At 37.0% G+C, this 26628-nt stretch overlaps 1 long non-coding RNA gene across 2 annotated transcripts in view; it reads right to left on the bottom strand.

The window, feature by feature from the left end:
• LOC134731207 (uncharacterized) overlaps nt 1-26628 on the bottom strand; it is a 233845-nt gene that overhangs the window by 167604 nt on the left and 39613 nt on the right. Inside the window, exons 2-3 of one of the 2 annotated variants that reach the window (XR_010113385.1) lie at nt 12792-12879; nt 9784-9824 (exon numbers count right to left, since the gene is read on the bottom strand). This is a non-coding gene — a long non-coding RNA (uncharacterized LOC134731207). Of the gene's footprint in view, nt 1-8442; nt 9825-12791; nt 12880-26628 lie in introns of those variants that run through there. The other variant, XR_010113384.1, reaches the window with a different exon arrangement.

Genomic DNA, 26628 nt, shown 5'->3' with positions numbered 1-26628 from the left:
CAGCAGTATTTTGTAGTTTTTGGCATATAACCCTGGTGCCCCCTTAGTTAAGTTTATTCCTATTTTATTCTTTTTGATGCTAGTGTAAATGTAATTGTTTTCTTAATTTTCTTTTTGGATTGTTCATTGTCCGTGTATAGAAATAAAACTAATTTTTGAGTGTTGAGTTTGTATCCTGAACTTTCCTAAATTCATACATTATTTCTAACAGTTTTGCTAACTGTTTTTGTGTCTATGTCAAATATTTAAGGTTGACTACATGTAGGATTTTGTTCTCTGTGAATGTAGATAACTTCCCTTCTTTCTTTCCAATTTGGGTGACTTTTGTTTATTTTTCTTGCCTAATTGCTGTGGTTAGAAATTTCAGTACTAGGTTACATAGAAGTGGCAAAAGCAGGCATCTGTATCTTATTCCTAATTTTAGTGGAAACGTTTTTAGTCTTACACCATTAAGCATGATGCTGTATGAGTAGCGTCAGAAAATGTAAAACACACAAGAAAATTTAACAAAATGCGTGAAAAGTTGCAAAACATTTTTGAGAGAAATTTTAAAAGACACAAACAAATGTAGAGCCATATCATGGTCATGGATTGAAAGACATTTAAAACTTTTGTATTTCAAGTTTATATCAAAAGAGAATGTAAACAGATACTGAGCTCTAATTAATGGTATACATACCAAAGTATTTAGAGGGTTGTATAGTAATGTCTGCAATTTACTTTGAAATGCATTAAAAAAGAGAGATGATTAAAGAAATAGTGCTATGGCTTGGATATAGTTTGTCCCCACCAAAACTCATGTTGAAATTACATCCCCAATGTGGTCATATTAGAAGGTGGCATCTAGTGGGAGGTGTTTGGGTCATGGGGCAGATCCCTCATGAATGGCTTGGTAGTGAGTTCTCACTCTCATGAGACTGGATTAGTTCTTGAGGGAATGTTTCCCCTGAGAGTTGGTTGTTAAAAAGCCAAGACACTCCTGGGATTTTGTCTCTTTACGTGTGTCACTTTCCTTTCGAACTTCTCTGCCATGTTCTGATGCACCATAGAAGCCCTCTCCAGAAGCTAGTGCCATGCCTCCGAACTTTCCAACCTGCAGAACCAGAGCCAAATAAACCTCTTCTCTTTATAAATTACCCAGTCTCAAGTATTCTGTTACAGCAGCACAAAATGGTTCAAGACAGGTGGATAAATAGATAGATAAATGCTAAAACAAGTACTATTAAATGTTAGTGGTAGAATCGAAGTGGTGAGTATATGGATGTTTACTGTAAAATGCATTCAACATTACCACATATTTGAAAGTTTTCATAATAAAATGTTTTATATGCATGAGCATATAAGTTAATTTATGCTTGAATATGCATAGAATATCTTTGGAAGGATATCTGAAAAACCACTAACTGTGGTTGCCTCCTAGGGTTGTACTGTGTGGCTGGAATGCCAGGGTTGCACACACGGGCTTCTTTTAAACTGTATACCTCTTTGTCCTTCTGAATATATACCACATGTAAGTGTGACATATATAAATGGAAGAAAGAATATCTCTGAGACCTCTGTACCCTCACACACTCTTTCTTCTACCCTATATTTTCTTCATTTATGAAATTCTACTATATATAGAATTCTATATATATAGTAGAATTCTACTATATATAGAATTCTACTATATATAGAATTCTATATATAGAATTCTACTGTATTTTACATATATGTTAGAATTTCATATATTACTTTTTCTTCATAATATATGAAATTCTATATACTATATATAAAATCTATAATATATAAAAATAATATAGTAGAAATAATATATGAAATACTATAGTATCTATATTTTATATATATACACATATATATATAGAGAGAGAGAGAGACAGAGAGAGAGAGGGGGTCATTTTTCACTGTAAGTTTTGTGAAGGCAGGGACTTTGTCTTGTTCACCATTGTATCATCAGTCTTGAGTACAGGGTATGGAGGAGCTCAGTTATAACAAAAAACAAAACCAAAACTTGACCAGTTGGGATTCTCAGGCAGGCAGGAGGAAGTATGCAGTCACTGAGTGGGCAGGCCAAGGCAGGGCAGCCAAAGGGTACTGGCCATCAGGGTGACTGTTGAAATGCGAGAGAGGGCCATGGAGGAGGAAAGTGAGAGGAAAACAAACATAGGGTGGTGTATTAGTCTGTTCTCATGCTGCTAATAAAGATATACCAGAGACTGGGTAATTTATAAAGGAAAGAGGTTTAATTGACTCACAGTTCCACATGGCTGGGGAGGCTTCACAGTCATGGCGGAAAGTGAAAAGCACATATTACATGGCGGCCAGCAAAGAAGAGAAATGAGAGCCAAGCGAAAGGGGTTTCCCCTTAAAACTCATCAGATCTCGTAAGACTTAGTAACTAACAGGAGCACAGTATGGAAGAAACTTCCCCCATGATTCAATTATCTCCCACTGGGTCCCTCCAACAACACAAGGGAATTATGGGAGCTACAATTTAAGATGAGATTTGGGTGGGGGCACCGCCACATTATATCAGATGGTTTTACTATCTCTAAAGTTAGAACTCAATTTTTATTTCCTTTTGATCTTCACATTATGTCTACATTAGGGCACATATTGAGCATAGCTTGAGATCCTAAATATCCTACTGAGGGCTTTGGCATTTTTTTCTCCCTCAGAACTCAGATCACTATTGATGCTCATTATCACATGTTAACTCTCTGGGCTGCTGACAAAGCTACATTTAAAATCCGCACAACGGAAATCTTGGGGCTCAGAAAACGACAGCCCCAAATATAATGCTTTGACATGCTGAACTGAAGAAGCAGCCTCAAGCTGTCTTGCCAACATTTCCCTGCCTCTCTGTCTCTCTGATTCTCTTTCTTGAAGCACTGGGAGGAAATCTACCTGGAATTTCTTTATCTGAGAAAGTTCCTTTCCAAAAGAAATACAATTGGCTTAGGACCCCCTCCCTAAGATCTCATTCAATAACCGGGAAAGATTAACCACTGGAGAACTGGAGAACAGAAGTTCTCCAGGAGTTGTCACCTTGCCTAGATAGGCTTTTTATCTATTCTTCTGAGAGATTCTTCTCAGAGACTATTCTAATCTCTGCAAGATTACCAGGGAGGATTTATCTGCATAATAAGATAATTTTTGTTCACAGTAAAGTTATGCACTGCCCCTGCCCCCGCCACCTTTCTTCCACCTCCCCCAGAGCACAGAAGAACTTTGTCCCAGGCCATTATTCTTTGGGCTCATTAATTTCCTACATCCCCATCCCCCACCCCTCTACAAAAAAGGGTATATAAACATCTGGAACTCATTTGAGTTATTGGGTAGCCATTCTACTGAAATTCCCTCCATGCTATGTACCTTAAATTAGGTATGCCTTTTTTCTCCTATTAACCTGTCTGTTGTCAGTTCACTTTCCATGAACCTTCAGAGTGAAAGAGAAGCTTTCCCTTGGCCACTACAGATAGTATTCCCTTAGGATTCCTATCTCGGGCCTCAGTTGAAATAGTCAAATAATTTTTCTCCTTCTTTCCTACAGGACGTTTTTGAGTTGAATATAGCTAAAATCCAAAGTTCTTTTTGCTTCACAGTTTCATTCATTCCAACCCCATACTGCCCTCAAAATCTGGGATTACTTCAAGCAGCTCCACAGCCCATGGGTGGGAAGACTCTTGTTCTCTTGCTGGCTAAGCGTGAAGGCAAAGTTTTGATTTCTTTGACAACCTGAGTTTATTTTTAGAGATATCAGGATGACTCACCTGTCTTGACATTTGTTTCTATAAAAACTAACTTTAAAATATCACATTTCCAACTCTGCACAAAGAGCAAGAGGAAAGCTATAAAAGCAATTGAACCTGAAGACGACTCCACTTGAGAGTTGCTTTCATCCTGCCTTGTCTGTCCTCCCGCCCTTTCACATCCTGAGATTGATATGCCTTTTCTGACCACCCCCCACAGAGCCCCATCCTGCAGGTGTTTGTGTATGTGTGATCTGACAACAGACATCTAGGGGAGGGAGACCAGTTACACAAGCCGAAGTAAAAGAAACTAGTGTTTGCATTGCCGCCTCCACCCATGAATTGGTGGCTACAATATTAGTAACAGTTAAATTACACAAATAATGTATAAAATACCAAAGAAATATTAAAAATACTTCTTTCAAGGATATACAATACAGAAAAATTAATATTTCTAATATAATATTTAGTACACCATACCTTCTTTTTATTTCATTTAATCTTCTCAGGGGAAGTTGACAGGTTCAAAACAAAGAGGATAACATAAAGAATATGAAGTAACTGATAAGCATATGATAACTGACTTCTATATGAAGCAGAAGAAGAAAAATGCAGGCTCCAAAGTGAATTGTCCAGATTGTGTGCATTTGGACAGAAATGTACAAAAACGCCAACATATTTACAAAATGTGAAGTTTATTGTGAAGTTGGGATTATAAGGATTTTCTTTTCTCTGTCAAACATTTATAATTTCCATGTATTTTAAAAAATTAAAAAGTACAATAATCTTGAAAAATGCTATTTTATTAGTATTCTTTAAATGAATATGTGTTTGGGTATATATATTTAAGATGTATTTACTTTTAAAGTTTCAGAATTCCTATATTGGTTGCATTAAAGGATACAAGGCAGCCAGTAACCCAAATGGTATAAATAGAAATCCACCAGCAGGGATAAGTGTGCCAAAGTGATATTATAGGACCCAGTTGGGGGAGCACAAGAATGGGTTCTGGCTGGCAGACAGATGCAATAAGTCTATAACTGCTGAGAAAGATCTCTTCATATATACAAATTAACTAGAGAATAAGAGGAATAACTCAACTAGAGTTCTAATCTGGGAACAATGACCCCACTAACCAGCCAATATGTTTGAAATATGTACCAAGCATTTATCACGCACTAAGTATGCATGTCTGAGCTAAGTTCAATGTGAGAAACACACCAGACATAATAAAATGTGCCAGTCTTTAAGAAATAATACAGATAGCCACTCTTCACATTTTAAAAGATGCGAGGCAATCGTATATGCTAATGGAGCTCAGATAAAGGGAAACCAGCAGGGAACTTGGAAAACTCTAGATGAAAGAAGGACTTGGACTCAATCTTGAGTGATGAGCAAAAGAAGGAAGAGTATGAGAAGTGAGGTCAATCTGTCTTGTTACAGATGAACAGCCAGAGGCTTTGAAGTAAATTGCATTTTAGTGTATTTTAATGTTTCCAAAGAATATTCACAAATTCTCAAAAAATGTTATAAATGAATGGATGAATAAGTGAGTGAGTGAACAGGTACATTTTGAAGTGAATTGTGTGCATTTAACATGGTGGTGAGGGTTTGAAACGTGTGGACCCTCTGCTTCTGACACTACTTACTTCCAGAAGGGTCAAGTCATGAGTATTAAAGTTTATCACTCTATCTACTCTTAGGATCAGAAATTTTTAAAGTCCCAGTTCTTCAGCATCTGATTCTAAAGATCTTTTCCCAGGTTGCTTTTATTCTTTATTTTAATTGCCTCCTTATCTTTCTATTCTTTCTCTATTCCTGCTTGGTTGGGTAACTCATTTTCAGTTTCTGTTCCTGGCTCTGGCTGGGAACTCCCTATGGACACTGCATTCAGTAATACTCCCATTGCCTCTTGTGCTGCAAAAGTGGAGCAGGGACAATACCATCAGTCTTCTCAAAGACCTCCAGGACCCAGTCCTCAGGGTATTATCTGGAAAGGAATTCCCTGAATTGGGCTCTGAATCTAGTACAGTGACCCTGTGGTGAGTCTGCTGTGATAGAAAGCTGGCTTGCAGTTTGATTGGCCCATTATTTAATTCTAGGTTTTAGAATTCGGTGGCATACAAGAAAGTTACAGTCTCTGCCCTCACGAAATTAACTTCAAAATAGGAAAATAGGTAGACGATAATAATGAGATTGGAGTAAAATGAAAGAAGTCATTAATGGATTTATTTATTTATTTATTTTACTGTATTTTTTTTTTTGAGATGCTGTCTCATTCTGTCAGTACAGTGGCATGATCTCAGCTCACTGCAACCTCTGCCTCATGGGTTCATGTGATTCTCCTGACCTCAGCCCCCGAGTAGCTGGGATTACAGGCACCTGGCACTATGCCTAGCTAATTTTTATATTTTTAGTAAAGACAGGGTTTCACCACATTGGCAAGGCTGGTCTCGAACTTCTGACCTCAAATGGTCCATCTGCCTTGGCCTCACAAAGTGCTGGGATTACAGGCATTTACCACCACAGATTTTAGGTTTGACAGTAATATCACATTTTTGTGTTAAGAGACTATTCTTGCAACTGTATGGAGATGACTTCAGGGAGGTAGGAGTAAACACTGAGTGGTCAGTTAGGAGACATTAAAGTAGACCAGAGGAGAAAAGATGGTAGTTAAGACAGACATAGTGAAGATGGAGAAGTGGGTGTCTTCAAGATGTACATGGAAAGTACATTTGACAGGACTTGTTAATGCAACGGATGTAGGTGAAAGACGGCAAGGAAGCTGATTCGCACTGGAGAATCTTGGGAATCAGTGGAGTTCTAGGAATCCACTGGCTTTGTATTGAATTTGACTCACAGCAGAGAGGCAAGAGGACCTGAATATTAATATTGAAACCAGTTACCTTCAACTTAGCAAGTTTTTGAGTGTAACTTTTTGCCCTAATCTAGGTAAGCCAGATCTCGCCTGTTGATTGGCGGTATTTCCAATTAGAGGTTTGTTCAAAGCTGTGAACATACAGTGCACAGATTCAAGACCACCTGTTGGGTGGAATGCAACTCCTTTATAAGGTCTTATAGATATTGCTGCAGCCAGCAGCCAAACACAGATGAGACAATTATACATCAAAGGAAGTGGTTGGTGTTTCTCCGAAAGAGGTAATTCTTCAGGAAAGGTTATGGCAATTCCTGTTCTTTGAATTATTTCCACTAATGACTTAAAAATAGAAGTGGCTGGGTAGAGTGGCTCATGCCTCTAATCCCGGCACTTCAGGAGGCCAAGGCAGGTGGATCACTTGAGGCCTGGAGTTAGAGACCAGCCTGGCCAACATGGTGAAACCTCATCTCTACTAAAAATACGGAAATTAGCTGGGTGTGGTGGTGTGTGCCTGTAGTCCCAGCTACTGAGGAGGCTGAGGCAGGAGAATAGCTTGAACTAAGGAAGCAGAGGTTGCAGTGAGCCGAGATTATGCCACTGAACTCCAGCCTGGGCAACAGAGAGAGACCCTGCCTCAAAAACAAACAAACACCAGAATTACAGGAAGCCCCTTGAAAGGGCAGGATGAATACCATCTATCTTGGTCTATGAAAATGATTTGGCACCCTAACTGACTTTACTCATTTGTCCTGCCAGGGTATTATGTCCAACCCATCATTTCTGCTGAGAGATCATAGCTAAACTTACAGATATTGGTATACTGGTGTCCATTACAGATCCTTACCCTTTGGGCCTTGACAAACCTACAACAAAATTCTCTTATGTGTACTTGGGATACTGCATTGTGTCAGAAAGACCCCAAATATTTAATAGCTAACGGAAGTTCCTGCCTTACAAGTTTCATGTAACTAGCCCAGTATATAAGGGCACTGAGACTTGATTCCTGAACTCATTTATGTTCAAACTTAACTTTCTTCTTAAGATCTGAAGACATAACCAGTGTGCTTTTTAAAGGGCATATTACTCTTAAAATAATTATCTCTGCAAATATACTGCAATGAAGACTAATCTGTGGGGCTCCAAATTAAATATATCCTTGTTCCGTTGGAACTTAGTTATTGATTCTGGAGAATGGATGCAGCCTTTGGAGGATAATCAGCAGGGAAGCCATTTTAGGTTTGGACACCAGGAGAAGAGGAGGAGAAAGAAAAAAAGAATCATTAAGAAACTCAGATTTATCTTAGGCAAGGTGATCCAGTTTCCAGGGCTTTTCCTCCAATGATCTATGACATAGGAAGATAATAGTCATAGGACAGGTGATCCTGCTAAAAAAAGCCTTTTCTGTCTTGTGGTTTTGTATTCTGCCAGGAAAAATGTGATTGTATTTGATACTGCTGAAGCCTTGGAGACCTATCTGTGCTGTCATGGATTTCTAGCCTCACCGAAACATGACTTATTGTTCTTCTCTCTCTGTTCAAGCAGGACCAAGAGTTTCCTTCAACAAATATTTATCAACTATTATCAAAGCCAAATAGAAAAATCAGTGCCAAAGCTAAAATGATCCATAAGGCATAGGCATATCAACTATTATCAAAGCCAAATAGAAAAATCAGTGCCAAAGCTAAAATGATCCATAAGGCATAGGCCCTGTCTTTGAGGAAATCCGTTGATTCAATCTGATACTCAAGGTTTTCCTCATGCCTAAGAACTACAAATATTTTTTCTCAATTTATATTTTCAGTGTTGTAGTGGCAGCCAAAGTAAGTTTATTTTCACTTGGATACTTCACCTGCAGTTAGGATGTATGGCCAGTGGGTCAGTGGTGGTACCATGGCTATTTTATGCATGGAGTGAGTAACAAAATTTGAGCTCTTGTCTGCTATACATCAATGCTAGCCTCCAACAGTGGCCCTGAATCCAGGGTCTTCCAGCTTGCAAATCTCTGGATTAGTTTCTATTAAATGCAATGGTGAGGCTCCAGTGAGTAGGAGCAGGAAACTGGTCATTTCTGTCCATCATATTGTATCAATAAAGATATAAGTAGAACATTATATTTTATGGATATAAGATTGAAACTAAAATATCTGCATTACAATCTATTGGTTTTAGCACCTAATTTCTTCAGGTACCATTTTTTGTCAAGAAGGTTTATAAAATAAATTATTGATACAAGAAGACATGTATAGCTCTATATTTATAGTGGAAAACTTCAGCACATTTCTCTCAGTAACACAAAGAACAAGACCAAAAAAGTCACTAAGACTATAGAATGCTTCAATATAATATTTAACAAATTTGACCTAATTGACTACATACAATATAATAACCACATACAAAGCTCTAGAACACTCATTCTTATTAAATGCATGTAAAATATTTACTGAAATTAAAAATATTGTAGGCTATAAAGCAAGTCTCAGCAGATTTAGAAGGGCTCAAATCACACTAAATATGTTTCCTGACCACAGTGGAATAATGTTAGAAATAATAAAAAAGATAACTGAAAAATTCTCTTATATTTGGAAATTTTAAAATGCACTTTTAAATAACCCATGAGTCAATGAAGAAATCATAATGAAAAGTAGAAAATATTTTGAACCAAATAATAATGAAAATACTACATATGAAAATTTATGGAATATAGCTAAATACATGCCCAAAGAGAAAATTATACACTTAGGTTTATATATTATAAATGACAATCAATAATCTAAGCATCTGAATCAAGTAGTTCGACAAAGAACAGAACATTAACCCAAAGAAAATAAGAGAAATAATAAAGAAAAGAAATTTAGAAATTGAAAACAATACTACAAGGAAAAGATGAAAACTTAATGGCTATACATTTGGTTGGCATGGAGAAAAATCCTATAAAGAATACAACTCATCAAACTTACCTCTCCCCACAGAAAAAAGAAAATCAGATTAGTTTTATCTATGAAAGAAATTGTATACATTATTCAAAACCTTCCCCAAAAGAAACTCCATGCTCAGATGTTTTCTACTAGAAGTTTGGTGATTTCTAACAGCTAAAGACATGACATTAATCTTGCAAAAATTATTCTAGAGAAAAAATTGGAATGGAACACTTACCACGATGTTTTGTGAGATCTGTGTAATCTTGATATCAAAACCTAGCAAATACATTTCAAAAGGACAATTACAGGTAGTATTTCCCATGCAAACAGCTTTAACAATCTTAAACAAAACATGAGCAAGCCAAATCTAAGGATATATTAAAAGTCTAAAACATTTTTAAGAGATTTATAGAAGACCTAAATAAATTGAGATTATACAGTATTCATTGATGAGAAGGGTCAATATAATAGATTCGATATAATCTTTTCAAAATCTCAGGTATATGTGTGTAAATTGGCAAGCTATTTCTAATATATACATGTAAACTAAGCATCCAGCGATAACTAAGACGATGTTAAAGATGAGCACATAGAGAAGACACCATTTATGTCATCAATCAAGACTTACTATAAACTACATTAATTAAGTCATGATATTAGTGTTAGGATACACAAACAGACCAACGATTTAGAATAGATATACTAGAAACAGGTCCATACGTGTACAAACTTTTGAACTATAAAAAAGTACATACTTCAGGGTTATAGGGTAAGATTATCCATTCAAAAAACAGTGCTGGAACACCTAGTTATCTGTGTGTGTGTGTGTGTGTATGTGTGTGTGTGTGCGCGCGCACTCACGCGCATGCACACGTGTGGCAGGTGATGAGGAACTGACCTGACTCCTAGTTCATACATAAACATAAATTCCAGATGAAACTAGATCCAAACAAGAAAGATAAAAAAGTTTCCAGAAGCTATTAGAAGATAACATAAAATATAATTTTTATGAACTTGGTTTAGGGGTAAAGATTTTGTAGTATAAAAGCATTGATTTAACTGTGATAAAATTGAAATAATTCTGTTAATAAAAATATTCCATTAAAAGAGTGAAAAGGCAAATCGACAAATTGGAATATGATTTCATACTTCCATCCAACTGAAGGCTCATTTTCAAAATATATAAAGAATTTCTAGAAATCTATAGAAAAAACAGTGAAATCTTGGCAAAACAAAACAAAAACAAAACTTGAAGAGGAATTCCAAAAAAGAAGCACATCCTAAGAGCCAATGAGTATTGAAAAAGTACTTACCCTCCTTACTCATTGGAGGAAAACAAATTAACACCTAATGAGACTCCACTATACATACATCAAAATGACTACAATTAAAAAGACTGGCAATGTCAAGTGTTTATGAAAATGTGGAGTATCTCAAACCTCATACATTGCTGATGGGAATATAAATTTTTACAGCCACTTTGGAAAACTCTTCAGTAGTATTTGATGAAATTGAACATATACATATTCTTTGACCCAGATATTTCAGTCTTAGGAATCTTGAATAGAAATGCATATATATGTGCAATCATAATATCCTCAAATAGGATATCATTAATATGTCTATAAATAGTAAATAAAAAATAAATTATAGCGTATTAGGGAGTATATTTTATAGCAATGAAAATGAATAAATTTCAGTTTCATGCAACAGTATAAATTTCACATTTAATAAAAGATGCCACACATAAAATAATATATAGTAAATGAGTCAATTTATATAGTGTTCAGAAATAGACAGTCCATGGAGTTAGAAGAACTAAGGGGGTTATTGCAGTATTATATCCAGGAAAACTATTAAGATCTTTTTCAGAATGATAGCAACTGAGAAAAAAAAAAGACTGGTAATGAAAAAGACTATAAAAATTAAACAATTTTTAGGTTTACTTGAATTTATATTTTTCCTGCATTGCATTTTTTATAGATCTTCACCAATACATTCATCAGGAATGTCCAATGATATGTTAATAAACCGTATCTCAAAAAAAAAAGACCCTGAATTGTAGCATTCATTAATTTCCCATGCTCCCATTATGACCAATTTTAACCAATGGGATTGCTGAACCCAGAGTTGGGAAGAGCTACACAAAACTGGTGCTCCTGAACATGTAGAAACTGCTAACCACTGAATAGAACCCAGAATTAATAATATACGTAAGAACTCACAAGTGATATATTTTAATTTAAAATTAATATGTTTTCAATGCAACTAGGTTAGAAGATATTTTGTGCTGTTTGTAACAAAAGAGTTTGTCAAGAAAATTCAGTTAAACAATATTGAGGGAATATTCCATGGTACAGTGAAAAAGGCAAAGTACTGGTAGATAAAACCATAAGGTAAGTGCTACTTTTCAAGTGAAGGTAACATTCTCCATGTTTATAATATTTCTAGGAACATACCTGCAAGTTTTTCCCATTCACTGCCAGGTAATTTTGCAGGCATGACTTAATTAACAATAACTATATGTTCTGTTAACAACTTATTTCCTTTTTGGGTTTTAATTCATTGTATATAATGTTTCATGTACCCTTTCTGTTAGTGTGTATTATGCTTTTTTTTTTTTTTTTTGAGACAGAGTCTCACCCTGTCACCCAGACTGGAGTGCAGTGATGCCATCTCCGCTCACTACAAACTCTGCCTCCTGGATTCATGCCATTCTCCTCCCTCAGCCTCCCAAGTAGCTGGGACTACAGGTGCCCGCCACCACACCTGGCTAATTTTTTGTATTTTTAGTAGACACGGGGTTTCACCATGTTAGCCAGGATGGTCTTGATCTCCTGACCTTGTGATCTGCCCGCCTCGGCCTCCCAACATGCTGGGATTACAGGTGTGAGCCACTGTGACCAGCCGTGTGTATTATTCTTAATGGCAGAGAAGAGAGAAGTAAAATAAGGACTACTTTATTTCTCCACAGTTTTTCTTTGTAAAATTATAGCTTTACTCAAGCAATGGCCCTGTCTCATCTCATTGATCTGAATGTAGCTCTAAGAATTTGCATGCAAAAAGATTCAGAATAGCCAAAGCTATCCTGAGCAAAAAGAACAAACTGGAAGAATCACACTACCTGACTTCTAATTACACTACAGAGCTATAGTAACCAAAACAGCATGGTACTGGCAGAAAAACAGATCCATAGACCAACTGAACAGAACAGATAACCCAGAAGCAAATTTATACACTTACAGTGAACTTGTTTTTGACAAAGGTGCCAAGAACATACACTGGAGAAAGGGCAGTCTCTTCAGTAGATGGTGCTGGAAAAACTGGAAATCTGTATGAAGAAGAATAGAACTTTACCCTTATGTCTCACCATATACAAAAATCAAAACAGATTAAAGACTTAAATCTAAGACCTCAAACTGTGAAACTACTACAAGATAACACTGGGGAAGCTCCCCAGGACACTGACCTGGGCAAAAATTTCTTGAGTAATATCCCATAAGTACAGGAAACCAAGCAAAAATGAACAAATGGAATCACATCAAGTTAAAAAGCTTCTGCACATCACAGGAATAATCAACACAGTAAGATGAAGTCCCATGGAATGGGGGAAAATATTTGCAAATAACCCATCTGACAAGGGATTAATAACCTGAATATATAAAGAGTTCAAACAACTCTATAGGAAAAAATCTAATAATCTGATAAAAAAAAAACGGGCTAAAGATTTGAACAGACATTTCTCAAAAAGAAGATATACAAATGGCAAACAGGCATATGAAAAGGTGCTCAACATCACTGATCGCTAGAGAAATGCAAATCAAAACTACAGTGAAATGTCATCTCACCCCAGTTAAAATGGCTTTTATCCAAAAATTCAAGCAATAACAAATGCTGGCAAGGGTGTGGAGAAAAGAGAACTCTAGTACCCTGTTGGTGAAAATGTAAATTAGTACAACCATGCGGCTTCTTCTCTTTCATTGTTCAGCCAGCAGGAGGGAGTGTTACAGCTCTTTTACTCCTGCTGCCAGCAGCTCAGTGAGCAGGAGCACTAGAGTTCTTTTACTGTCACAGTTCTGCGAGTTCTGGGTTCTTGTCCTGCAACCAAGAGGAATAAGGTATGTGGACATGGGAGACTGAGTAAGGCAGAGAATTTTATTGAGCGACATAAAGAAAGCTCTCAGCATCGAGAGAGAACCTGAAAGTGGGTCGCCATCTGTGAAACTGAGTCCAGGATTTTTATAGGTTTAGAATGGGGGAGTGCAGGCCAGGTGTAGTGGCTCACGCCTGTAATCCCAACACTTCGGGTGGCTGAGGTGGTGGGTCACCTGAGGTCAGGAGTTCGAGACCAGTCTGGCCAACATGGTGAAACCTTGTCTCTACTAAAAATACAAAAAAATAGCTGGGTGTGGTGGTGGGTGCCTGTAATCCCAGCTACTCTGGAGGCTGAGGCAGGAGAGTCACTTGAATCTGGGAGGCAGAGGTTGTAGTGAGCTGAGATCGTGCCATTGCACTCCAGCCTGGGCAACAAGAGCAAAACTTGGTCTCAAAAACAAACAAACAAAAAAACAGAATGGGGGAGTGCATGCTGATTGGTCGATGGGTGGTCTTGGAAAAAGCACCATTTGGTTGGTTAAAAGCCATCACGCAGAAGGAACCAATAGAGAGAGTGGGTAAGATGGGGATGGAAGTTCTCCCTCTGGTCATGGGCTTTATCTGGAACTGGCAGCTTGATTTTCAGATTTTAAACTGTCCTTGGTTTGAAAGTTGGGATTCACTGGGGATCCATCCCTGTCTGCGTAGGAATTTTCCTGTCTCCTGTTGCTATCACAACCACTATGGAGAACAGTTTGGGGGTTCCTCAAAAATTAAAAATAGAACTACTATGATTCAGTGAACCCACTGCTGGTACCTACCAAAAGAAAGGTAATCAATATATGGAAGAGATACCTGAATTCTTATGTTTGTTGCACCACTGTTTACAATAGCTAAGATTTTGAAGCAACCTAAGTGTTCTTTGATAGACAGATGGATACAGACAACCTCTAATTTACATGTGGTACACATACACAGTGGAGGATTTTGCAGACATAAAAAAATGTGATACTTTAATTTGCAATAACGTGGATGGAACCGTATGTAGTTCATTATGCTAAGTGAAATAAGTCAGGCACAGAAAGATAAATATCACATGTTAACACATATTTGTGGGATCTAAGATTCAAAACAATTGAACTCAGGGAGATAGAGAATAGAAGGTTGGCTACCAGAGGCTAGAAAGGGTAGTGAGGTTATAAGGGGGAAGTGGGGGATGATTAATGAGTACAAATATATGTATACTTAGAAAGAATAAATAAGACAGTATTTGATAGCACAACAGGGTGACTATAGCCAATAATAATTTAATTGTACATTTGAAAATAACTAAAAGAGTATAATTAGACTGTGTGTAACACAAAGAACAAATGCTTGCGGGGACAGATCCCCATTTTCCATGATGCGATTATTACTTATTGCTGGTATCAAAGTATCTCATGTACTCCATAAATATATAAACATACTATGTACTCAAAATTTTTTTAAAAAAATTAATTTAAAAAGCATGTGTTTGTACATCATCTTTATACTTTTTATAGCTCAGCTTATATCAGTGTCTGCCACAGAGGTACATACTTAGTATGCATTCAATAAAATAAAATATTTATCAGAATAAATACATAAAAAATGATGAATAAATAAATAAATGGATTCTAGGTTTTAGTTTTCATATTATTACAATATAATAATACACTTATGACACTTTGCTGTACATTTTCTTAGCCAGCTCTAACCCATCTTCTATATATGGTATATTAAAATCTGAGCACTTTGGACTCCTTACTACTCAGCAACTCTCCTTTCCAAAAAGGCTATTAATATGCAACTGTTTATAGAAATATGGATTTTAGAGACCCTTCCAGTATACTGAGATATTTTCCATTTTTGAATTTTTGCCTCTGAGAACACATAGAATCTATCCTCTTTATTTTGTCAAAATCTACTTTTCTAAAGTGCAGACAAGTGGTTTAGCAAATTAGGGGTCAGAGGAAGTCACTCTGTTACAGCATTAAAGAATTCCCTTAGATCTCCAGTCCTGGCTTTTTATGAACGTCACCTGTAAAAATCTTTACCAAGTCCTGGGACTCACCTTCAGAGATTTGCATTCAGTAAATCTGGCCCAGAAGCTTGGCAATTGTGTTTTTAAAAGGTGATTGAAATGTACATCCTGGGCTAGAGCAGAGCTTCTCAAATTGTACGTGCATTTATTTGCATCATGTGGAGTTCTTGTTAAAGTGCAAATTCTGATTCAGGGGTTCTAGGGTGGAGCCCAAGATTCTAAATTTCTAGCAAGATCCTGAGTGATACAACTACTGCTTCCATGAACTGCACTTTGCAAGCAAAGGTCTAAATTAAATATATGTCATCTTATTGGCTTGAATTGGTGGGATATGATTGCATGTGTTGTGACTGCTGAGAGAATTGCTATTTAAAATTTACATGTAAGACTACTTGGGAGTTTTTGTGCATATATAGCAATGTCTGAAGGCAGAGCATTTGAGCAAATAAGTATATCTCTGTTTTATTTTAATCACTTTTCAAGAAAAAACAACAACAACAGATGCATGGAGAGATAAATATATGCATGTCAAACTAATACATTTAGTTATGAATGTAAATAAATATTTATTAAATATTTCAGTGTCCTTTCTTTGTTAAGATATAATTGCTACCACCCTGTAGTCTCAGTGGTTTCACTAAGGTAGTTTGTTTTTTTCCTTCAGAATATTAGTCTTACTTACTGCATGCAATTCATTGACTAACAAGCAAGCTTTTGAGAGCAGAGCACTTAACAATTTTGGTTGGAGGAGAAAGAAGGAAATTATTATAAGCAGCCAAAATTAATACAGCTTCTTAGAATTTAAATAGCATCAACAAAAATCATGAAAAAAGAATTTGTATTTATTTACTAATTGTCTTAGTTGGAGATACAATTACAGGTAATTGCTGGAAGTAACAGAATGGAGAGTGTTGAAAGAGTTTCCCAGTTATCTCCCAGAAACTTGCAGACAATGAATTGTAAGAAGGACTGGGGAATAAACCTCTAATTTACATGCGTTACAGCATACCAATTAGATAAGCGGTAGAAATACTTCATACCTGGACCCTCTCCTTGCAGAAAAGGTGGGTAGGGGGAAGAGGTGGGGCAGAAATTCATCTTTTATCCTTGGCATTTGGAACATCGATTTATATGCATGGATTTATAATACATTTCTAGAAAAACTGACTAGTAATTAATTATCAGATTTGTCTTGTTTCAGTCTGTTTCCCATATCCATGCATTAAATAAGGTCCTGTGCTGGGTCTGCATACTTATTGACAACACATTTCTTGTTCAGCTACAGCAAGGAAAAGAATGAAAAAAAAAGCAAAAGCAGGTAACAATTATTGAGAGCTCACTGTATACCAAGCTCTGTACTGTTAAATTAAGTTTGGCCTAAAGGTTTCTCCATACATGGTGAACTGTGACTTAATTGGATGTGTAAGGTGACTGGAACCTATTTGTGTAAAAAGTAGCTGAGTCTCAGCCAACCAAGGGCTGCCAACTGTTCAAAGCAGCTCAAATAAGGCAAACGCCCAGCTGTAACCAGTCCAGCTGTTTCTGTCCCTCACTTAAAGTTTCTGTGTCGCTTTCCTTTTTGTCCAGCGATGTTATACAACCACATAGCTGACCTGGAGTCACTCTGAACCTGTCTGGTTCTCGGGGCTGTCAGATTCGCAAATTGTTCTTCTCTCAGTTAAACTCTGTTAAATTTAATTTGTCTAAAGTTTTTCTTTTAATGCTATTAATGCTTTACATTCATTGTAATTTCTAGTACTTATAACAACCCTAATAAGATAGTGAGGAGTAGAGTATCAGAAGATCCATGAGTAAAAGGTAAGTATTAGATCAGAGAAAGGGGCTCTACTGTGGGGACAGTTGGAGGCAGACATTTAGTTTTGCCAGAAAAGCAACATTAATTCTGTTTTCTTCCCCAGAAAAGCATGTCACTTTGTTGATACTCATCGTGGCTCACAAACACATTGGGTTTGGAATACCTGTAAATATTTTAATTTCTAACCACTCTTTTCCCTAGACATTTACATCAGTCTGTTAAGTCATGACAGATTTGAACTTTATCTAATCCCTGTAATCCCAGGAAACAGCAACAGTTAAAAAAATATATATCTTCCTAACCTTTGTGTTCCTGGAAAAAACTTACTGCAAGGAGCCAGTCCTCCCGATGTGACTTAGGTAAGTTAAGAATTCTTAATAGCCCCTTGCTTCCTTAGGACAAGGCCAGACACAGATCCTCCAAATTTCCATTTTTGGCCTCATAAGTGATTAGCTAAATTGTTTGTCTCCATTGGTCAAACAAAATGTTAGTTTACTTGACTTGGCCAAACTTAAACTTGTTTCCTCCCCATAGGACCTGAACATTGACTCTAGCCTGATCCAGCAGCATAAAGCAGAACTGCTCCTCCTGAAGCACCTCCCAAGCATCATAGCTGATCTCAGGAAAACCATTCTCTGTCCTACTCCCTGAACCTGGTTCTTTCTAGCCTTGTTTACCCTGCCATATAAGAGAAAGGCCTTTTTCTGTCTGACCTTTAAGATACTTGCAGATCTTATAGTCAGAATTCTCTCTATTGCAAGAGGGAGAACTATCTCCGTATCTTTTCAAATAAACTTCCTACTTATTTCAGTCTGGATTTGTTTTCATTTAACATTAGTCTCCCTGTCTCCATGAACACCTCTTAGAACTATCTTCCATGCTTCCACTAGCAGGACTGCCTGTTACACTACTTCAGAGGGCATTATTTACACAGCAGTAGAGGTAAATGGCATCCCCTAGAATTGTACAAGGCATAATGTCTGTGGCTACACATGACAACACTAGCTGTAGGGGTAGAGTCTTTAAATCTCAAAACTGACCACTTTACTCCTCTACTTAAAATACATTAATACTCTCAAGTTCCAGTAGAAAAACCTCAAAACTCCCTGATTTTACATGCAGGGACTTTTCCCATTTGGTTCTTTCTTTTTTCTATAATCTTCTACCACACACATTCTATATCTTCTAACAATGTCAGAATCCACCATTCCTGGTCAATTCTTTCTATCATTGAACAGACTGTTCCTTCAAGCTAAAATGGCTATTCCCTTCATTGTAACTGGTACATCCTATTTGTCACTCAAGTTGAAATCCAAGCATCACCACCACTGAGAAGCCTTTCTCTAATCCTGTCTTGGACTTAGAGCTGGATACTCCTAACTCTGACATTTCACCTCTGAAAATATGTAATTTAGCAATTACATTGCCTAACCCTGACTTATTTTCAAGATCATCTGCTATGGCTTGACTGTGTCCCCTACATAATTCAGGTGTTGAAACTTAATGGCCAATGTGATGGTATTAAGAGATGGGTTCTTTAAGAGATGATTAGGTCATGAGGACTCCTCCCCTTATGAATGGAATTAAGGCCCCTATAACAGAGGCTTCATTCAACTCTCTTGCTCTTCTGCCTTCTGCCATGTGAGGACACATCATTGCTCCCTTCTGGAGGACGCAGCCACAAGCTGCCATCTTGGAAGCAGAGAGAAGCTGCCATCTTGGAAGCAGAGAGAAGCCTTCACCAGACAATAAGCCTGCCATTGCCTGTATCTTGGATTTCCCAGCCTCCAACTCTGAGAAATAAATTTTGGTTCTTTATAATTACCCAGTCTCAAGTATTTTGTTATAACAGCACAAACAGACTAAAGCATCATCTCCCTCAAGTTACTGCAAACTTGTTAAAGACAGTGAATGAGTTAGGAGAGAAAGTATCTGTGTAGAGGCAGTAGATGTGAATGTGGACTGGCTGGGTTACACAAAGTTCAACAGTTTGTCACAAGACTCCACAAAGCATATGTATATTAGACTTTAATAAAGGTAAAGGATCTGGTACCTAAGGCGAAAGAAAATGCAGCCAAGTAATGGAGATGCAATAGATTTAAAAATACAGCTCTCCAAGTTCTTTCTTAGTTGTGGCAAATGTATTTCACCTCTAGATAACGGACTACCAAGAAATGTTGGAGGAACCAGTTAAATTGGGTATAATTCATCAGTCTCTTCATCCATAAACAATGTAAACAAATTGACTATGGGTGCCACCAGGACAATTTTAAAATTAAATAGCACATAATAAATTATTAGTTAGCTCCCTCCCTCCCCTTATTATGGGGCAGAAGTCAGTATTGGACTTTCATGCATCCCCAAAAAGAAGCAAAAAGCTGTCCTATTCCAGTTCTAATGTATCTCTGTTTTAAACACCTATATATATTTCTTTCTTGCCATGTCATCTTTGAAAAGTCAAACTTTCTGCTACAGTTTTCTTGTCTATAACATTTATACAAAAATAGGCTGGGCTCAGTGGTTCACACCTGTAATCCCAGCACTTTGGGAGGCCAAGGCGGGTGGATCACCTGAGGCCACGAGCTCAAGACCAGCCTGGCCAACACGGCAAAACCCCTTCTCTACTAAAAATACAAAAATTAGCCAAGCATGGTGGTGTGTGCCTATAATCCCCAGCTACTTGGGAGGTTGAGACAGGAGAATCACTTGAACCCAGGGAGGCAGAGGTTGCAGTAAGCCGAGGTTGCACCACTGCACTCTAGCCTGGGAGACAGTGAGACTCTGTAACACGAAAAAATAAAAGACAGAGGGAAGATCATGTAAAGGCCCAGAGAGAAGACGACCATCTGCAAGCCAAGGAGAGAGACCTCAGGTGAAACCCCTCTGCTAACATCTTGATCCCAGACTTTCAACAGCTAGAACTGGCTGCTCAGATCCCATTATGGATGGTCTGTGGAGTAGCTGAAACAGAGTTATTGAACACCTCCAGATTAACTGCAAGAACAAACCAGCTATCCTGAGAGGACCAACAGACCGTCTGAAGGAAGCAGACTGCTCCTGCAGGACCTGGGAGACACTCTGGGAGGCATAAAGCCTCAGGCAAGTTTTCAAGACCGTCTCACCTTCCATCTGGGAACTGACTCGGGGCTGTTGCAGGAGGCATGGTGGGAGTGAGACCAGCCCTTCGGTTTGCCTGGATGCTGGGTGAGTCCTGTGACTGCCAGCTTTCCCCCACTTCCCTGACAACCTGCATGACTCAGCAGAGGCAGCCATAATCCTCCCAGGGACACAACTCCAGTGACCTGGGAATCTCACTCCCATACCCATAGCAACTGTAGCAAGACCCGCCCAAGGAGAGTCTGAAGTCAGACATACCTAGCCCCGCTCCCACCTGATGGTCCTTCCCTATCCACCATGGTAGTGGAAGACAAAGGGCATATAATCCTGGGAGTTCTAGGGCCACGCCCACCACTGGTCCCTTTCCACAATACTACAGCTGATGCTTTCTAGAAAGTGCCACCTCCTGGCAGGAGGCCAACCAGCACAAAAATAGAGCGTTAAACCACCAAAGCTAAGGACCCTCACAGAGTCCATTGCACCCTCTGCCACCTCCACTGGAACAGGGGCTGGTAGCCGTGACTGAGAGACCCGTACGTGTTCACATCACAGGACTCTGTGCAGACAACCCCCAGTACCATCCCAGAGCCGAGTGGATTCTCTGGGTGGCTAGACCAAGAAGAGAGACAACAATCACTGCAGTTTGGCTCACAGGAAGCCACAACCACAGGAAAATGGGGAGGGCATGACATCAAGGGAACACCCCGTGGGACAAACGAATCTGAACAACAGCCTTCAGCTCTAGACCTTTCCTCTGACACAGCCCACCCAAATGAGAAGTAACCAGAAAACCAATTTTGGTAATGTGACAAAACAAGGTTCTTAAACACCCCCCAAAAATGAAACTAGTTCACCAGCAGTGGATCTACACCAAAAAGAAATCCCTGATTTACCTGAAAAAGAATTCAGGGGGTTAGTTATTAAGCTAATCAGGGAGGGACAAGAGAAAGGCGAAGCCCAGTGCAAGGAAATCCAAAAAATGATACAAGAAGTGAAGGGAGAAATATTGAAGGAAATAGATAGCTTAAAGAAAAAACAATAAAAAATTCTAGAAACTTTAGATACACTTTTAGAAATGCAAAATGCTCTAGAAAGTCTAAGCAATAGAATTGAACAAGTAGAAGAAAAAATTTGGAGCTCAAAGACAAGGTCTTTGAATTCATCCAATCCAACAAAGACATAGAAAAAAGAATAAGAAAATATGAACAAAGCTTCCAAGAAGTCTGGGATTATGTTATAATAATCAGTGTTCCTGAAGAAGAAGACCATTCTAAAAGCCTGGAAAACATATTTGGGAGAATAAACAAGGAAAACTTCCCCAGCCTTGCTCTAGACCTAGACATCCAAATACAAGAAGCACAAAGGATACCTGTAAAATTCATCGCAAAAAGATCTTTGCCTAGGCACATTGTCATCAGGTTATCTAAAGTTAAGACGGAGGAAAGAATCCTAAGAGCTGTGAGACAGAAGCACCAGGTAACCAATAAAGGAAAACCCATCAGATCAACAGCAGATTTCTCAGCAGATCCCTATAAGCTAAAAGGGACTGGGGCCCTATATTCAGCTTCCTCAAACAAAACATTTATCAGCCAAGAATTTTGTATCCAACAAAACTAAGCATCATATATGAAGGAAAGATACAGTCATTTTCAGACAAACAAATGCTGAGAGAATTTGCCATTACCAAGCCACCACTATGAGAACTGCTAAAAGGAGCTCTAAATCTTGAAACAAATCTTGGAAATACATCAAGACAAAACCTTTTAAAGCCTAAATCACATAGGATCTATAAGATAAAAATACAAGTTAAAAAGCAAAAGCAAAAAACAAAAAAAACATGATTAAAAAAAGGCAAAAAAGAGCATGATGAATGCAAGGGTACCTCACACTTCAATACTAACATTGAATGTAAATGGCCTAAATGCTCCACTTAAAAGTTACAGAACCACAGAATGGATGAGAACTCACCAACCAACTATCTGCTGCCTTCAGGAGACTCACCTAACACATAAGCACTCACATAAACTTAAAGTAAAGGGGTGGAAAAAGGCATTTCATGCAAATGGACACCAAAAGTGAGCAGGGTAACTATTCTTATATCAGACCAAACAAACTTTAAAGCAAGAGCAGTTAAAAGAGAAAAAGAGGGACATTATATAATGGTAAAAGGCCTTGTCTATCAGGAAAATGTCACAATTCTAAACATATATAAACCTAACACTGGAGTTCTCAAAATTACAAGACAATTACTAATAGACCAAAGAAATGAGATAGACCACAACACATTAATAGTGGGGGACTTCAATACTCCACTGACAGCAGTAGATAGGTCATGAAGACAGAAAGTCAACAAAGAAACAATGGATTTAAACTATGCCTTGGAACAAATGGACTTAACAAATATAAATATATACAGAACAATTCATCCAACATCCATAGATACACATTCTATTCAACAGTGCATGGAACTTTCTCCAAGATAGACCATCTAATAGGCCATAAAATAAGCCTCAATAAATTTAAGAAAATTGAAATTATATCAAACACTCTCTCAGACCACAGTGGAATAAAACTGGAAATCAACTCCAAAAGGAACCTTCAAAACCACGCAAATATGTGGAAATTAAATAACCTGCTCTTGAACGAGCATTGGGTCAAAAATGAAATCAAGATGGAAATTTAAAAATTATTCAAACTGAATGACAATAATGACACAACCTATCAAAACCTCTGGGATACAGCTAAGATGGTGCTAAGAAGAAAGTTCATAGCCCTAAATATATACATCAAAAAGTCTGAAAGAGCACAAACAAACAATCTAAAGTCACACCTCAAGGAACTAGAGAAGAACAAACCAAACCCAAATACAGCAGAAGAAAGGAAATAATCAAGATCAGAGCAGAACTAAATGAAATTGAAAAAGCAAACAAACCAACAAAAAAATACAAAAGATAAATGAAATATATATATATATTTTTTTCCATTCCTTTTTATGGCTGTATAGTATTCCATAATATATATATTATTCCTTTTTATGGCTGTGTAGTATTCCATCATGAATATATATATATATATATATTCCATCATATATATATATATGATGGATGAATTAACAGCATTTGCAGTGACCTGGATGAAACTGGATACTATTATTCTAAGTGAAGTAACTCAGGAATGGAAAACCAAATGTTGTATGTTCTCACTGATATGTGGGAGCTAAGCTGTGAGGATGCAAAGGAATAAAAATGATACATGGACTTTGGGGACTTGGGAGGAAGAGTGGGATGGGGACAAGGGATAAAAGACTACAAATATGGTACAGTGTATACAGCTCGGGAGATAGGTGCACCAAAATCTCACAAATCACCACTAAAGAACTTACCCATGTAACCAAATACCAACTATAACCCAATAACTTATGGAAAAATAAATAAATAAATAAATAAATAAATAAATAAATAAATAATTTTTTAAATGTCAAAAACAATAAGTATTTTAGGGAATGCATCTGTTAATTAGTTCAATTAGCCATTCTACAGTGTATACATATTTCAAAATAACATATTGTGCACCATCAATATATACAATTATTGTCAAGTAAAATATAAATCAATGTTAGAAACTATACAATAATAGAAGCACTTACAAGAGCGAGCAGTACTTAATAAACACCAAATGCAACTATTATAAGATCTGAATCACTAGTGCTTACCCAACGCCTACTGATCATGAAGACAGGAAATCTGTATGACACTTGGTTGATTTGGTAACTGGCAGCAAATTTCTTGTTTTTATTTTTTTCTTCTTCCTTTATATCCCTTCTCACTCTCTTCCCCAGGTACTTTGTGTCTTCAGATCATTTCTAATCTGCCTTTTTCCTATATTTGCTTTCAATAAAATTGATTAAGTTAATTCATACTATGGCATATGGGCATAATGTGAGTGTTGCCCATTGCAGTTTAACAAAGACAACAATTCATATTAAAAAAAAATCTCAAATGGTGAAACTTTGAGTACTAATAAGTAAATAGAGGAGATTATTTTAGGGTTTAAGAAATTACTTTGCTGGGTTCTAGGATTGATTGTGCCTTGTGTATTTCTAGAGAAAACATGTTTTCTACAGAAATTGTCCCAAGTTCCTCTTTTTAGCACATCAAATTTGAACATGTAGAAGTTACAAAGAGATATCCACTTCCAAATAACATGTAGTTGTGCACAACAAGCCAATGTTCTTGCTGTAACAAATTTTAAAATCTGGGAAATTAGTTTCAGAAGTATCTTTTAAAGATATCAGATTTCTGTGGAGAAAATGAGAATTAGATGAATTAAATTTTTATGAGGAAAGAAAATAATCCTTTGAGGTAAACTGACATGGCTACCTGTTTTATCTCTTTTTTTTTTTTTTTTTTGAGAATTTGAAAATTCTGTTACTGGCTAAGGATCTAGGTTGGCCCAGATAGAGGAAAGATACATAATTTTAAAACTAGCAATTTTGAGAAGCTAATTTTTAAAACGTTAAATTTCTCATTGGAAATTTGCACGGGAGCCTGCAAAACTATACCGAAAGCTTCTAAAGGCAGAGTTACAGACTTGCCATGCTTACAGGAAAAAAAAGAAAAGAAAGAAAAAAAAGACCAGCCTGCAAGACTATGTAGGCTGTCTCAAGCACACGACTTGTCTCCTTATAAAGAATTTTACCATATTTTGAAGGAGTAAAACTGGAGAGCTGGGCTGAGAGTCTTTGAAGCGCAAAGTTAAATCTCCTATGGTCTTTTGGAAATGAGAAGAGCTGCCAGGACCTCAGTCAAAAGTCCAGCAGTGTCATACCTTAGAAATGGAGGTAAAGAGAGGTAAGCAAAGTCTCAACAAAACTGAAGCCCAGCCCTAGACAAGCAGAACGTCTACATGTATTAAAATTAGTCATTCACCCTATCTCTCCAACAGAGAAAATAGGATGTTCTTTTTGAAATATAACACCGTGAAGACCCTCTGTAGTTTTTTAATACACAGTGCCTAGTTCTTTTATATACAGTCAAAAATTACTGTATATACAAAAAGGTGAAAAATATGACTAATGAAGATGTGAAAAAACATTCAATAGAAACAGACTCACAGATGATCTAGATATTGAAGTTCTCAGAAAGGTAATTTGAAACAACTATGATTACTGTATTAAGGAAAAGATGAAAAAATAATTAAAATAAAATTGGAATTGTTTTTGAAAAAATCAAATATATATTCTAGAACTGAAAAGTACAATATCTGAAATTAAGAACTTGCTGGATAGGTTAAATGCAAGATGAGACATAGAAGAACAAAATAATAGTAAAATAAAGAGAGAATGGCCTAAAATTTTCCAAAGTTGTTGAAAAGTATCAGTCTAAAGATTCAAAAAGTTTGATGAAACTGAAGAAGAAAATTAATATACAGAAAATCACACTAGGAACATCGTGGTAAAACTGCTAGAAACTACAGACATTTTTAAAAGCAGCCAAAGGAATTAGATGGAATGCCTTCATTGGGGCAATTGTGGAATGTACAGCTGATTTGTCAACTAAAGCCGTGGGAGTCAAAAGACAATGAAAGACAATTTTATGATGCTTCCAGGGGAAAAAAAAATCCCACATTGTCACCTACAATTCTATATCAAATGAAAATATCTTCCAAAAATAAAGGCGAGTAAAGACATTTTCAGCAAAGCAAAAGCTAAGATAATTGGTTGACAGAAAATCTGCACTACAAGAAATACTAGAGAGAGCTTTTAAGGCTTAAGTTCTTAGATTTGTGAGGAAAATTATCTCAACTGTGGTAGAAAACTGCCACAAGAAAAAAACGCATCAGGAAAAGTACATGAGTAGGTAAAAAAGTGAATACTGATTAAATAAAATGATATTTGCAATGCATTATGTTGTCTAAAATATATATAGAACTAAAATGCAAGAAAGATGATACAATAGGTGAGAGGGAGTAAATGGGTTTAAAGGGTTCTA

This window comes from Pan paniscus, chromosome 9 (assembly GCF_029289425.2).
Source record: "Pan paniscus chromosome 9, NHGRI_mPanPan1-v2.0_pri, whole genome shotgun sequence".
NCBI lineage: Eukaryota > Metazoa > Chordata > Mammalia > Primates > Hominidae > Pan > Pan paniscus.
This window is presented reverse-complemented; position numbering and strand designations above follow the sequence as displayed.